Below are 13,798 nucleotides of genomic sequence, written 5' to 3' on the forward strand. Positions count from 1 at the left end.
ATTATTCACATTCCCAAATTCACATTCAAAATTATTCATTGTTCTTGTGGCAAGCAGAAGCCTTATCTAGTATTTGAGCATAAGAGTAGCACTGGAATATAAACAAATGGACTATGGAGAGGAGGGCAGTGTGGCGGGAAGAGGCACGGAGGTAAGAGAGAGATACTGCTGCGCTGAGCCTGTCACCTGGAAGACTCGGCAGCAGAAAAGCCCCAGAGGAACGGCCCCCAGACCCCTAGGCCCTTCTGCTGCCTTCACTGTATCTGCTATGGTGCCCACTGTGCGCTTTGGTTCTCTGCTGGAACAAGTGCCCTGGCCTGAACCCCAGTTTGCTTGATAATCTGTCTGGCCCTCGCCAATGTCCCCTGTCTGGGGGTTAGAGCCTGTCCCTATTTCAGCCAAGGCAGAACCCTCAGAAAGTAAGAGACACTGCCTCATCGCCAGCAAGAAGGTTCACCAGAATGAACCCCGGATCCTGCGGTCAGCTTCTTGAGAGCATTGTGCACCAAAGCCCTTTCGCTCTTGTATTGTCATTGGATGACTGGCCTCCCTCTCTGAATCTGACACTGAGCTTTCTCCCCTCTCCCTTCCAGCCTCCTCTGAGGTCCAACATGCCTTCAGCCCAGCCTGGAAGGGTTATAACCCATCACAGGTGATTTAAACGAATTTCAGTGCTGTTTGATGGATTTCAAAGGCCTGACCTTTTGTGCATTAGGAAGATCTACTCTCGCCTTCACTTTATTTTGTAGCTATCATTTGGCTAGATGGGCCTGCCTCTTCTCCTCCCAATAGCATTCATCACACACAGTCTGTCTTCCCTGGCAGCCTGCAAGGATTAGATCTGTCTTGATCGCTGTTGTATCCTTATTCCCAGCATGTTGCCCAGCACACAGTAGGGAATTAATAAGCCTGTGTTAAGTGAATGAATCTGTGCTACATATGTGTCATTATCAAGCAATCCATTAGTTTAGAAAATGAAATGCCCTCGCGTATTTAAATTTATTAATTGGCCTGTAACACTGATGCATTAGCCAGCACATTTTAACTTTAACATATTCATGCAGAGAAGCATACTTTGAAAAACTGATTAACCAATTTCTGGGGGTAGGTAGGAGGGAAATTATAAGTATCTTTGCATTCAGGTGTTGCTTCATAGTGTATGCAAAATTTATTTTGTAGCACTGGCCTCTCCACAGTAAATTAAAGCACAAATATATTAAATAATATGTTTTATCTATCATTTTAACTTTTGTGAAATTTTTCTTCCTTCAAAAGAGTATCTGCTAAATTTTCCTTACAAAATTCTAAGTGAAGGGAAGTAAAAGATTTTACTGGAAATAGCGTTTCATTCAACAACAGAACTATACAAAATATACATTTTCTTGGGACTTACATTTATTCAAAAAATTCTGGAAAATTGGTGGTAACATATTTACATAGTTTTACTATGTTTAGTTAAAACTAAGAATTTTATGACCTCATGGCAAAGAAAAAATATTTTAAGTGTTCAGTCTTTGTATAATCCCTGTGGCTGTACTCTCCTATCTGAAATAAAACAAATTAATTTTCCAATTCAGCTCCCAAACTACTCTCTTGGACAAGTATACTTTTGTGTCTTTGTGTATTTAATGACAAGTGACAAAACAATTATGGAAAAGAACAGAAAAAATTCCTTCCGGCTATTTTCCTAAAACCAAGGTGTCCTTTCTCATATGTATACATATATGATTTCTCTGAATGAGGGGCTATATCAGGACTAAACTGAGTCACGAGGCATTGAGTTCAATTTCTGCTTCCATAGAGGTCCCATGTGAATCTGCACCAGTCCTTTCAACACCCTATTTACTCATCTGTTGCATAAGAATTACAGTATTTGTCCCTTACCATCTCCACAAATATGTTTCCATATCTTAATTACACTTAGGACTTCCCAAATGAGTGTGTGTGTGTGTTTATTGATTTCAGAGAGGAAGGAAGAGGGAGAGAGACATAGAAACATCAATGATGAGAGAGAATCATTGATCAGCTACCTCCTGCATGCCCCCTACTGGTGATTGCGCCCACAACCTGGGCATGTGCCCTGAAATTGAACAATGGCCTCCTGGTTTGTGTGCCCATGCTCAACTGCTGAGCCACACCAGCCAGGCAATGAAAGGTATTTTTATTTTAATACTTTTGCAAATGCACATCTAAACTAAATGCAAGTTATTCAAAAATTTCAATGATATATTTCCTACTTGTGGGTACCCTATTAATATGAAGTGTGGGAAGGCTGTAACCTCCCTGTGGCTGAATGTGTTCATCAGTGGACCGTGCAGGTCCTTGGAGTTTGTTGTCAGTGATGGAAATTAGTTTGTACCATGGCATTCATATTCAGTTCTAAAATGATTTATAAGTGTCCGCTATGTGCCAGAAACGTATTCGGGTCTTTATTAGTGCTTTTATCTTAGTGCTTGGGCTGCTATAGCAAAATGCCATATACTGGGTGCCTTACACAACAGACATTTCTTTCTCACAGTTCTGAAAGCTGGGAATTCTAAGATCAAGGTACTGGGAGATTTGGTGCCTGATGAGAACTGGCTTCCTGGCTTGTAGACAGCCACCATCTGGCTGTGGCCTTTCCTTGGGGCATGAACATAAGGAGAGCAAGATCTCTCGGTGCCACTCTTGATAAGGACACTAATGTCATCCTGGGCGCCCCACCCTCATCCAAACATAATTCCCTCCCAAAGGTCCCACCTCCAAATACCATCACATTGGGACTTAGGGACACAGCACTCAGCTCATACAGAGTATAAAGATATAAATGATAGAGTCCCTGGCTTCGTGGAGGCCTTATTCTAGCTTAGAGAAGACCAATGCGGGAGTGACTCCAGGTAGAGTGTTAAGTGCTATGAGGACACAGAAGAGCGAATCTCAGACTTCCAGAAGGAGGTGACATGTGAGCTGAGTTAAAGAATGAACAAGGAAGTCATCCAATAAAGGCAGCAGGAAAGAATATTCCTGGTAGAGTAAATAGCATAGGCAAAAGCCCTAACATAAAAACAGAATGTCTTCTTCAACGGGAAATACGAATAATACTAGTACAAACATGTAATGGGCCATTTGAAGAGCAGTGGGAGAGGAGGATGAAGAGGAGACATGGGCCCTAAGTGGGCCACTGAAGAACCTATGGTTTATCGCCTTGGGCTGTGCCTCTCACACTGGGGTTCTCAAACCCTGGGGACAGGCAGCATTAACATGGCCCACCTTCTTCGTTTTCAGTTTAACCCAAAACTATAGGGAAGGAACAGTGCTTAAGTTGAAGCACTATGATTTCAAAACATGTGTCAATATCAAAACAGCCATCCTTGCCTGGCCAATATGGCTCAGTGGTTGAGCATCACCTATAAACCAGGAGGTCATGGTTCAATTCCCAGTCAGGTCACAAGCCCGGGTTGCAGGCTGGATTCCCAGTAGGGAGCGTGCAGGAGGCAGCTGATCAATGATTCTCTCTCATCATTGATGTTTCTATTTCTCTCCCTCTCCCTTTCTCTCTGAAATCAATAAAAATATATTTTTTAAAAATCCATTCTTAAATTTACCTGAATTTGAGAAGCAGAGCAGGTAACTAATGGGGAACTGCTGATGGCTGCTGTGCTGGGTAGTGACACAGTCAGATTTATGTTTCAGATCACGCACTCATTCTGGTGAAGGTGTGGAGAATAGATACAAGGGAGGAAAGACTGGAAACAGGAAGTCAGTTAGGAGGTGGCTCGGGTCTTCCAGGAAGGAGCTGAAATAGAGCCAGGGTGTAAGTGTGGGGGATTTGAGGAATTGGAGCACATTTTAGGGGACTTGTAGAGGTAAGATCATTAGCACTTTCTGAGTGATTTAATATGGAGGTTAAAAGAAGAGAGAGGTGTCAAAGGTCAACCCAGAGTGTGGTGTTGGAAGACTGGATGGACGACGGTGCCCTTCAGCAAGCTGGAGAATATGGGAGGAGGTGAGGAGCTGGATGAAGATTACAACTTCAGCTTTGAATATGTACATTTCTACATGCCTATTGAACCACAGGGGGAGAGGCTCAGAAGTTATCCCAATAGCCTCCCTGGTTCTCCTTGTGACAAACCACCAGCATCTGCAAAGGGATCAGAATGAGGGGAGCATTTTGCCTCCTTTCCAACGTCAGTGGTCATCTCTCGAGTCCACACATGACGTACACTCAGCTCCATGATTATCTCTGATAACTGCCTACACCTGTGACAGAGTAGTAACGGCCTAGGCATGCTTTTCTTCAAGAAGCACGGACTTAAAAGGTTTGTATATTTCTGCAGTTTTCTAACCTTTTTCATAGCAACAGCGTGTGTCGCTGACATGATGAACTGCTTGGTATCAGTGGGGAGCTCTCCGCCTCCTCACCTATTGCCAGTGGAAGTGGGGTTCTTGTAATGTCACAAGAAAAGGCATTCTCTGGGACTCGCATGGGAGAATGAGGTGTCGTAGAAAGCTTTCTTTCTATGGCATCAAACCCCGAGTTTCCGAGGTCCCGTTTCCCTCAATCCCGCTGAGGAAAAAGCCCCATGTTGCTTTCAACAGACTAGGATTAAGGCCATTGACCAGAGTTTCTATTCCACGGTTGCACATGCCAGTTCAGCATCAGGGGAGCCGAGCTTGTGTTCTCAGCTGCAGTCCATCAGGCCATTGCGTGGGGGGCCCCCATGGCCGCGGGCCATGCAGCCTCTAGGGCCACATGGCTATGGAGGGAAGAGGGTCATTGAATGCAACAGAGCCACAGACCAAGGGAGAGCGCTCCTTTGTCTGGGGGGCGTATGTATTTCCAAATTTTCTCGGGTTTGCATTGGCTCCACCCCCTCGAGCTAATGAACTCTGTTCCAGGTTAGACTGACCAACACCTTCCCTTGGTCACCCCAGCTTGACTGCACATGCCTCCATCTCCCCCTTTGTGGGACCCCTTCCCCCAGTGATCTGCAGGGAATGGACCGGGGGTTTCCTGGGGGGTGTAAAGTTGCAGTGTCCTGGTGAAGCTGGCCATGCTTAGAATGTCTAGCCTTCCCTTTGCTCCTTCCTATGATTAATAACTGGCTAATTACCATGGTATCACTTTGTAAATTAATAACCTGGAAGAAAATGTATGATCATATCATCCACCAATCCCTTAGCCTTCTGAGTCTCTATTTCTGAACTTTATTTCACTCCCAGCAACTTCATCATTTCCAATCTAGCTCCTGGCCTCCCAGTTGCAATAAAACACATACTGGTCCCAGGTGGGAAATAAGCATCAGAAACAGATGAACTCATAAGACAAAAATCTTATGTCCCTATCCTCCTGTTTTCATGCAAATGTCCCTAGTAATTAAATCAGGAAGAGAAAATGTAGCAAAAACATATCAGCCAAATGGTTTCAAATTTTCAAAAGAAGCTGTAAATATGGTCCTTTTTTGAAGATCAGGTTCTAGCTGGAGTAGGAGAAAGGGTAACAGTTGTTCTGATGAAGCAGTTTTTAAAATTCTTGTCAGTGATTTGAAGAGAGATAACTGATGTATGTTGAAGAAGCTGGCAAGATTTTTAAATAGTTCGGACGCTACGGGGAGCATTTTTTTCCCTTAAAGCAATGTACTCAGAAGTGTTGGCAAGATTTTATTTCAACGTAGCTGTGCTTATGTGAGGAAGTTATTTTGAATTACCCTAGTATAAATATGTATGACTTTATTTGTATTGAAAATTTCCCTTGCAAGCGAGTGACTGAGGGACTGTTATAACTCTATTGCTCTGTAAGTGATTTAGGCATTTCATTTTGGAAATAAAATATTATACTCAGAATTCAAAAATAATACCAGAATCCTGTTTGCGAGCACAGGTGATTTTTGCACCTACATTAATGCCTCTTTACTTTTTTTTTTTTTTTTTGCCATGTGGAACAAATGACATCTGTTGCCTTAAGTCTGGCAGCATTATTCGCGCATGCATGCTTTCATTCATTCAAGACTGTTATTCAACACCTCTCATGCCCCAAACTCCACGCTAGGCACTGGGCACACGGCAATAGTATTGAACTGTCCAACTTCATCACATATTTCAGGTAGACATCCTGTTTCCTCCAGGCAATTCTCTGCAGCCCCGTGGACATTTCAAAGCCTAGGGTGATATCTAACTATTTAAAAGCTCAGCTTGTTGAAGGCTGTGGACAAGGCTATCTTTGAAAGATTTTTTTTTCCTTCTGAAGAGAGAGTGGCAAAAGAAAGGTAAGAAGGGGTGAGGGCCTCCCAGAGCCTGAAGCCGAGGGAAGAAGAGGGAGGGAAGTTGTATTGGAGGAAGCATTGTAAATAGGGCTCACACTTTTCATATGCCTTTGAGGAACCAGTTACTACTTCTCTACATGAAAATGAAGCTGCTGGCAGGAAAATCTAGCCTGTTGAAAGGGAAACAAAACAAAATTCCCCATCTTCTCTGTGTCCTTTCTTTGGGTATTTTGGGTGTTCCGGAGGTGAGCGCATCATTTATCCTAAGTGACTACTTCACCCTTGCCTTCAGAAGCAAATGGTACTCTCCTAGTCCACTCCATTTTCTCCTTATGAGCTATTTTTTCAGAGATAACCTCTTATTACATTTTAATATATTTACTTAAAAATAAACCATGAAAGGATTCATTGGAGCCCATGAAAGGTAAAGACAAATATATACGCAGCACTCTGCATTTGCTCTTTTTATTTTATTTTAATTTTTTGGTTAGGCCGGGTGTGAGCTGACACAGAAGAAGAGGAGTGAAATAATTTGTGTTAAATAGTGGAATTGGCAACATAATTTGATAAAAAGAAGGTTGTGTGGGCCTAAGTGTCCCTCCTGCTACACTCATCTACCCTCAGTCTTATCTCAATCCATTACAAGTGTGAAACAGATCAGCTTACATACCTTTAAAGCTTCTTAATGAATGGCAGATTCCACAAACAACAATAAATATTTACTATATAATAGGCACTATTCCAGAGGATTAAGAAAGACACATCAGTGACAAATGGCTTTTCTTTGTCAAATAAATTACTATTTAGAGATCCTAAGTGAAGCAATGGTTAAAAACTGCCATATTATGGTATTTTTCTTCATGTCATAAAAAGTACTACTTTGCCCCAAATTCAGAGTCTAATGTGATTCCAAGTGATATTCACAAGCATCTTCCACCTAACCCTGAATATTTCCTTCAATGACACAAAAATCCTCCACAATAGAGGCAAAAACTTCAATATAGTTCATCCTTACAGAAAAACTACCGCAAACTAGAATACTTTTCAGTATACCCTATAGATGCTCAATGATAGAAGGTAATAATATAGCTCAGGATCATGCTGATTTCTCTAAACTAAAATCCCAAATTCTCAGTAGATGGATACATTAAGCTTGGAAAGAATGGGGTTTTAATCTTTGCTTCTTGTTTTAAAAGGCCAAGTGTTTTCTGTGGACTTTCAGCTTTGATCTGTCCGTCTTGTCTAGAAGGGTGATAGCCATGTGCCAAGAACAATAGGTGAGCCAGCTTCCCTCAACCCAGAAAAATTACCCCTTTGCCACGGAGCCATACTTATGGTTCCACAATGGCCAAGGAAAAACCTAATAGGGACGGATTTTTCTGCATGTGTAGCAAAGTTAGTTCCAGAGAGAGAGAAGCCTGGTTTGCACTGTAGCAGAACCATTGGAACAATATGCTCCCTGTGTCCACAACCCAGGCCTCCCCTAACACCCTCCTTTCTAGGGCAGAGGGTAGAAAAGTCACACACACAGTCGGTCATGCCAGGGCCTGCTGACACAACCCGACTCCCGGATTTGCAGGCAGGAGTGTGAAGCAACGTCTCCACTACATACATATTCTTACCTTTCTTTCCTAAGTCCATGCTTCAGCACTCAGCTGGGAGGGAGGAAGAAGATTAGGCAGACATACTTTCTAAGTGCTATTCCATCCCTTCCACCCCAGCCCCAGTTCCTTCAGGCCTCTAAAGTTTTTGTAAGAATAGGTAAAGGGCTTTGAACCGTGTGAAGACATTTAAACAAATAGGATCTTTGGCACTTCTTGACCACGCTAAGCTGGCTACAAGAGTGCTTCCCCCTAGGCAAAAACACATAGAAAGAATTATGCAGAAAAAAATACTTTTTTCTTACAATTGTACATGGAAGTGTGAAATATATAGTCAAACTGTAAAGTACATGTATTCTTCTCAGAGGTTAGTATCATAATGCTTAATCATGAACACCCTACCTTTTCTACTACAAATTGAGAAATTCCATATTACTTTTCCGACTTTGTTATCAGCATTCATTTCTGTATAATGCAAGAGCCAGTTAAATAATCCCTAATAAAAATCATAAAATAATTAAATAAATAATGAGAAAATAATTTAAAGTAATAAAGATCACCAAAAACATATGTTACATCCATCTCTGGTTTTCCATCATTTAACTTCAAATATCTTAGGTTAATTCATGGGAAGGAATTCCTATTTATTGATATGCCTTTCTTGTAACAAGACATTTTACATATATTATCATAGTTTTTCACCACAACCAGCTTACATCTAAATACTTTTTTGCTCATTTTTTAAAATGAGGTTCACAGGGCTTTAATATTTTGACCTCAATACACAATTAGTACTCATAAAACTGGGAGTCAAATCCAGTTCATCTAATGCCAAAAGCTCTATCTTTGCCACTATAATATGCTGTCATCGAGAAGAATATAGAGTGTCCCCCCAAAATGTATACACACAGTTTGAATAATTATAAAGGCAGTGTTTATTAAAATACATTTCATTTTCATTTAACAGCTATCAGCTGTTAAAGTGTGTATACATTTGGGGGAACACCCTGTATATAGAAGCTAGTTTCAAATGCACTGATGTCCTGTTCCCAGTCAGCAAGCGATCAAAGAAATTACATAAGAAGTAAGAACTAGTCCCAGATATGCCTGTATCAGAATCTCTCCTTCATCACTAGCTTGTCCTGTGCTTGGGCCCAACACAGGGCCAGGGAGAATTAGCAGGGACCTGCCTATGAGAGCTTTTCCCTCATCAAGGGTCCGGGAGAGAAGACTGAACTGAGGAAACACTTTATCTGGGAAGCCAGAGGCAACAAAGCCAGAGAAAGCGTTCCACCTGAGCATTTGACCTGAGCCAGTAGTGTAACTAAAGACATGAGTCCAAGAGGCAAACGAAGCCACACATGGAGCAACAAGTACTAACTAAATCATTTGGGACAACTGGGTGTGGACGGCGATGCCCTGTGCAGAGTGGATGGGCGCCAGAGGTTCAGGAGGATGTCTGTGAGAGGTGAGAGGATGTTGGATGTCACATGCCACGGTGCTGGCCATGAGGGTGGCCCCGGCAGCTAAAAGGCCACAGAAGAGCCAGACACTTGAGTACTAGGGAAAGTGATTGAGTCTCTCCAGGGCACATCTAAAACTACCAGGCCTACAGAAGCAAGGGGTTTTGGGTTTTGTCTTCCTTAGCTATTATTACTTCCTAATTGTGATTATCATCGAGAAGATATTCGTTAAAGTTTCTATATTTGAGCACCTGAAACAACTCTGAATAAAACAAACCTCAGTGTAAATTGGGACTGAGTAGAGTACAAAGTTTATAATGTGGACTTTGTAACAGAACAGAGACTACAGAAGACCACAAGGTAGCATGCAGTTTTTTCCAGGTCACTAGACAATCTGTAGATGCAAACAATTCCTGGTCCCATTTCCCTTTAAAAAGGAAAAAAAGAAAAAGGTACAGGTCACTCCAGGCCCATAGGCTGCTGTCCAAATGGCCCTTTTGGAAGTTTTGACCTGCAAGGAGCATGAAATGGATCCTTTGAGACAGGAAACAAGTAAGGGACCTTGAAGTGTTTTTGAGGAGTCTTAAAAAATTCATCTGTATTAGGATTAAATATCTCAATAGTTTCCCCCCTTAGTACTTGCATTGATTGTTCAACTTTAGCATAAAAAAAAAATCTGGCCTTGTAGATGTGTAACAGACTCAAAAATTTCATTTTCCATCAAATAATGTGGTTTTCTCCCCCACTATAGGTACTTAAAATTAGGACAGACCCCAGGATAGCTACAATTCCAAAGGGGAATGCTCAGTTCATTATGAATGGTCTTACAGCAAAAAGTGCTTTGACAGCCAAATTCCTGGTCTCCAAATTTGTAAGTTTGTCTTTTTTTTTTCTCACAAGTCTTACTCAAGACCGCTTCTGAGCTTTTGCACATTTAATGCTTACACTCAAAGACAATGTGTTACTAAAGAACGTGAGAACCTTCAAGTTCATACATTTGGATTAAAGAAGTCTGATATTTATAACCAAACTATGACCATACTGGATACAATAAATTAACTGCTGAACTAACAGAAGAAAAAAAATACTGTACTTATTTTCATGTCTGTGGCTACACATCCTTTGAACAGGTCTAAAGACTCCTTAACCAGCTACAAATCCTATGATGCCTTCATTTTATTTCTTCACTTAATGGCATAGCACTCATTTCTCAATGGAAAAATTATGAATAATACTGAAAGGTAAATAGTTGTTTTTAGTAGTACAAAATAATTTATACTGTCCTTAATTGATCTGTACCTTCATGTTATTTTTTCAACCTTTCATTATAATAAATAATAAAGCTACACTATAATGAAATTTCATGTAGTACTTCATTTAAATCTCTATAAAACCCTAAGGAATGGCCACTATAAGTGTACCCACATTGTAGGTAAGGAAACAAACTTAGAAAGAGTTGCCTGTAATCACAACAGTAGTAATCTGCAGGACTAGTATTCAAAATAGATACTTTGGGCTTCACGGGGTATAAAAATATCAGGGATGTGCTTGCTTAATAATTTTTAAATAACTTTAATTCAGCCCACATGAAAAACATTTAAAAATGAAATTTAAAAGTGAAAAAATTATCTAAATACCAGGTATGAAATTTGTCAGTTGCTTCAATGTTTTACTCTTTTGACATGTATAAAAGGACATAACCAAAAAGTTCAATGACCAAATTCCAGTAAGAAAATACGGTGCATAATTCATGCACATCTCTGCATTTAGGGAGAAAAGTGACTTGTATAGTTGATAGAATTATAGTTCTATCACATGTTTGTATACAATTGTTATGTATACATGGATTATAAATTGTTAAGTTTTATGGATATATAGAAAGAATAGTTCAAGTCAATAAACTTTTAAAGGAGTTGAAAAAGCTTACATTTAAATGTTACTTTGTTTCTTCAACCTAAGAGAATGAACTTTTTTTCAAAAGCACGGCTAAAAATCAAGCATTAGATATGCAAATATGTGTTCAGATCAGAGATACCAAAATTATTCAAATGATTAATTATTCATCATAAAATGTCAATTAATAATTATGAAGCATAAAAGGCATCTTTCTAATGCATCTTTATTTTCTTGGCCTAAAAAGGGCTTCATATGCATGTCCAATTGACTTCTAACAAATTTGAAAAATTCAACAAAGTAAACAAATTGTAAACAAGTGCAAACTCTGAATTTTAAGAAGAGAACAAATGGGCCCAAAATGAATGACAGATAAAAGAGAAAAACAAAAAAATTTATAGCCACATTCATGACGTAAGCAGCTCTATGTTCACTAACTTGTTAGGTAAGGAGGCAACCTGGCCAAGAAAACAACCCAACTCAAGCTGTGCGTTTGCTTAGCATGTACAGAATGCGTGGCATGATGTTTCTCTCTGAATAGACTGATCTTGTGAGGAGGTGGGGAGGTGCTTTGGGAAATTTTTTACACTTTCAGAGAGACATTAAAAGAAAAAGCACGGTTTAAGTTTCCTTAAATTACCTATTGTAATTCTAAAGACTGCTAAGCACTGCTAAAATATCACTATTAATGAAAATTTTTTTCACATTGCCTTACTTCTAAAGAATTTATCTATTCGAAGGATTACTCATTTTTAGAAAGATTATATATTTGTAAAAAGTCGATTTGAGCCGAGCTGATCCTTCAGAATAAGAAGCAATTACGATTCCTGAGCTGACTTGTACATTTATTGTTATTATTATTTTTACTTTTCAGACACCTGGTGAACTTGTTCTCCGATGACCCAGGGAGTTATTTTAGTCAGGGTGTCCCTGACCTCCTGCGGGTAGATTAATTACATATTTAACATTGCGTTTTCAAGACGAAATGATAAATCTGGACACACAGAAGAGGCAGAAAAGAGAGCGAGGGAGAAGAGAGGTTGTTAAGAAACAAAACAAGGGATTGCAAAAGGGAGAGATCAAACAGAAAGAAAGGAGACTGTAGGAAATGCAATTGGGAAAGAATTTCAAGAAAATAAGGAGAAAGGGCAGGAAGGGCTGAAAAGGCGAGCGAGAGGGAGGGAGGGGGGAGAGGATAGGGGGGTTTCAATTCCCTGGCGAGGCTGCTGGCATCCGCGCCCCGCTCGCCAGCAGCCTCCCAACTTGGGGCGCAAGCCACCTCCTCGGGCCTGCGTCGCCTGCAACTCCCTCCAAGTTTGCCGGTGGCTCCTCCGGGGCCCCTGCCCGGCACCACCCCCTCTGCTTAGTGAGATTGACAGTCGCGTGGAGGAGGCTTTTCCAGGCACAGCCTTTCTCATGGTAATCAGCCCCCAGCATCACCTCCCCGCCGCGGCCGCTCCCGCACCGCGCGCAGCCCGCGGACCCGGGGGACCGGAAACGGGGCGGCGGGCGGGGAGCGGGCGGGCGAGCCAGGTCAGCTGACCGGGCGGCGGGGCGGGGGTCGCGGGGTTCCCGGGCGGGGCCGGGCCCGGGGAGGGCGGGCGAGCGGGCGGGGGCGACCCTCCCCACCCCCACGCGCTCCCGCGCCTGGGCGGCGGGGCCTTACCCAGAGATCAAATGGAGGGCCGAGGCTGGGGGCGTGGGGGGCCGGGCGCGCCGAGGACGGGGCCCCCGGCAGACCTGCTTTGCATCAATAAATTAAGACGCTCATTTGAGTCTCGAAGTTTGCTGGTTCCTGTCAGTGGAGGAGACGTTGGCAAAAGCACTGAAGCCGAGGGTCAGCCTTAACTTCCAAAAATTCAAAGAAAAGAAACCCTGCAGCTGGCCGCGCCGCCGGGCCAGGTGACGCGCGAGATCCCCAGCCCGCGGGCCTCCCCGCGGGGATGTTCGGGCCGGTCTGTGGCTCGCTAGTCCCCGTTTTGATTTTGTTGGAAAGGGCTGCTCGGAGGGATGCTCCTGATTTTTTTTTTTCCCCCCTCCTATCCTAGGCTCAACTCCGAATGGATTGGATTGCGAGTTTGCACGTGAGAAACCGTTTGGCTTGGCTCGGACCCCTGCCGCCCCCAACCCCCTCCACACACTCCCGATCCAGGGGTCCCCCTTATCACCCTTTGCTCGCACTAAGAAATGGACCACCTCCTGCGTCACCACACGGGGTCCAAATAATTCCTCCAGATGAAAGATCAAATTCTGTTTCCAAACGAGAATAAGTTCCTTTTTAACATGTTTCTCCACATCGTACAAAATAAACAGGATTTGCTTTCATGTCTATATATTTAGCGGTGGCCAGATTCGAATTCCTTCTACAGCCTGTGTGTTCAAGGGCAGAAACTTTGTATCCCTTCGGGCATCTGGGCCCGGGAGCAGAGCTGGGGGCTGGAGAGGGTGAGGGGAGTTGTGAAAGTTGAGGAAATTGACAGACTGAGAGGTGAATGGGGGGACAGGCTCCAGGTCCCGGCTGGAGGGAAGAGGAAAACAAAAGTGCATCTTCTCACCCTGCCTGGGTGGAGGGGATCCTGCGGGAGGCAGTTTGTTTAAC

At 42.5% G+C, this 13,798-nt stretch overlaps 1 long non-coding RNA gene across 1 annotated transcript in view; it reads right to left on the minus strand.

Moving 5' to 3' along the window:
* The window catches only part of LOC139015704 (uncharacterized), a 44,320-nt gene extending 31,040 nt beyond the window's left edge, over positions 1–13,280 (minus strand). The window contains exon 1 of the long non-coding RNA XR_011472485.1: positions 12,866–13,280. This is a non-coding gene — a long non-coding RNA (uncharacterized lncRNA). The remainder of the gene's footprint in view (positions 1–12,865) is intronic.
* Between the last annotated feature and the right edge of the window lie 518 nt (positions 13,281–13,798).

The sequence above is a fragment of the Myotis yumanensis genome, unplaced genomic scaffold (genome assembly GCF_028538775.1).
Source record: "Myotis yumanensis isolate MYYU_CA2020_CCGP unplaced genomic scaffold, mMyoYum1.0.hap1 SCAF_8, whole genome shotgun sequence".
Classification (NCBI taxonomy): domain Eukaryota; kingdom Metazoa; phylum Chordata; class Mammalia; order Chiroptera; family Vespertilionidae; genus Myotis; species Myotis yumanensis.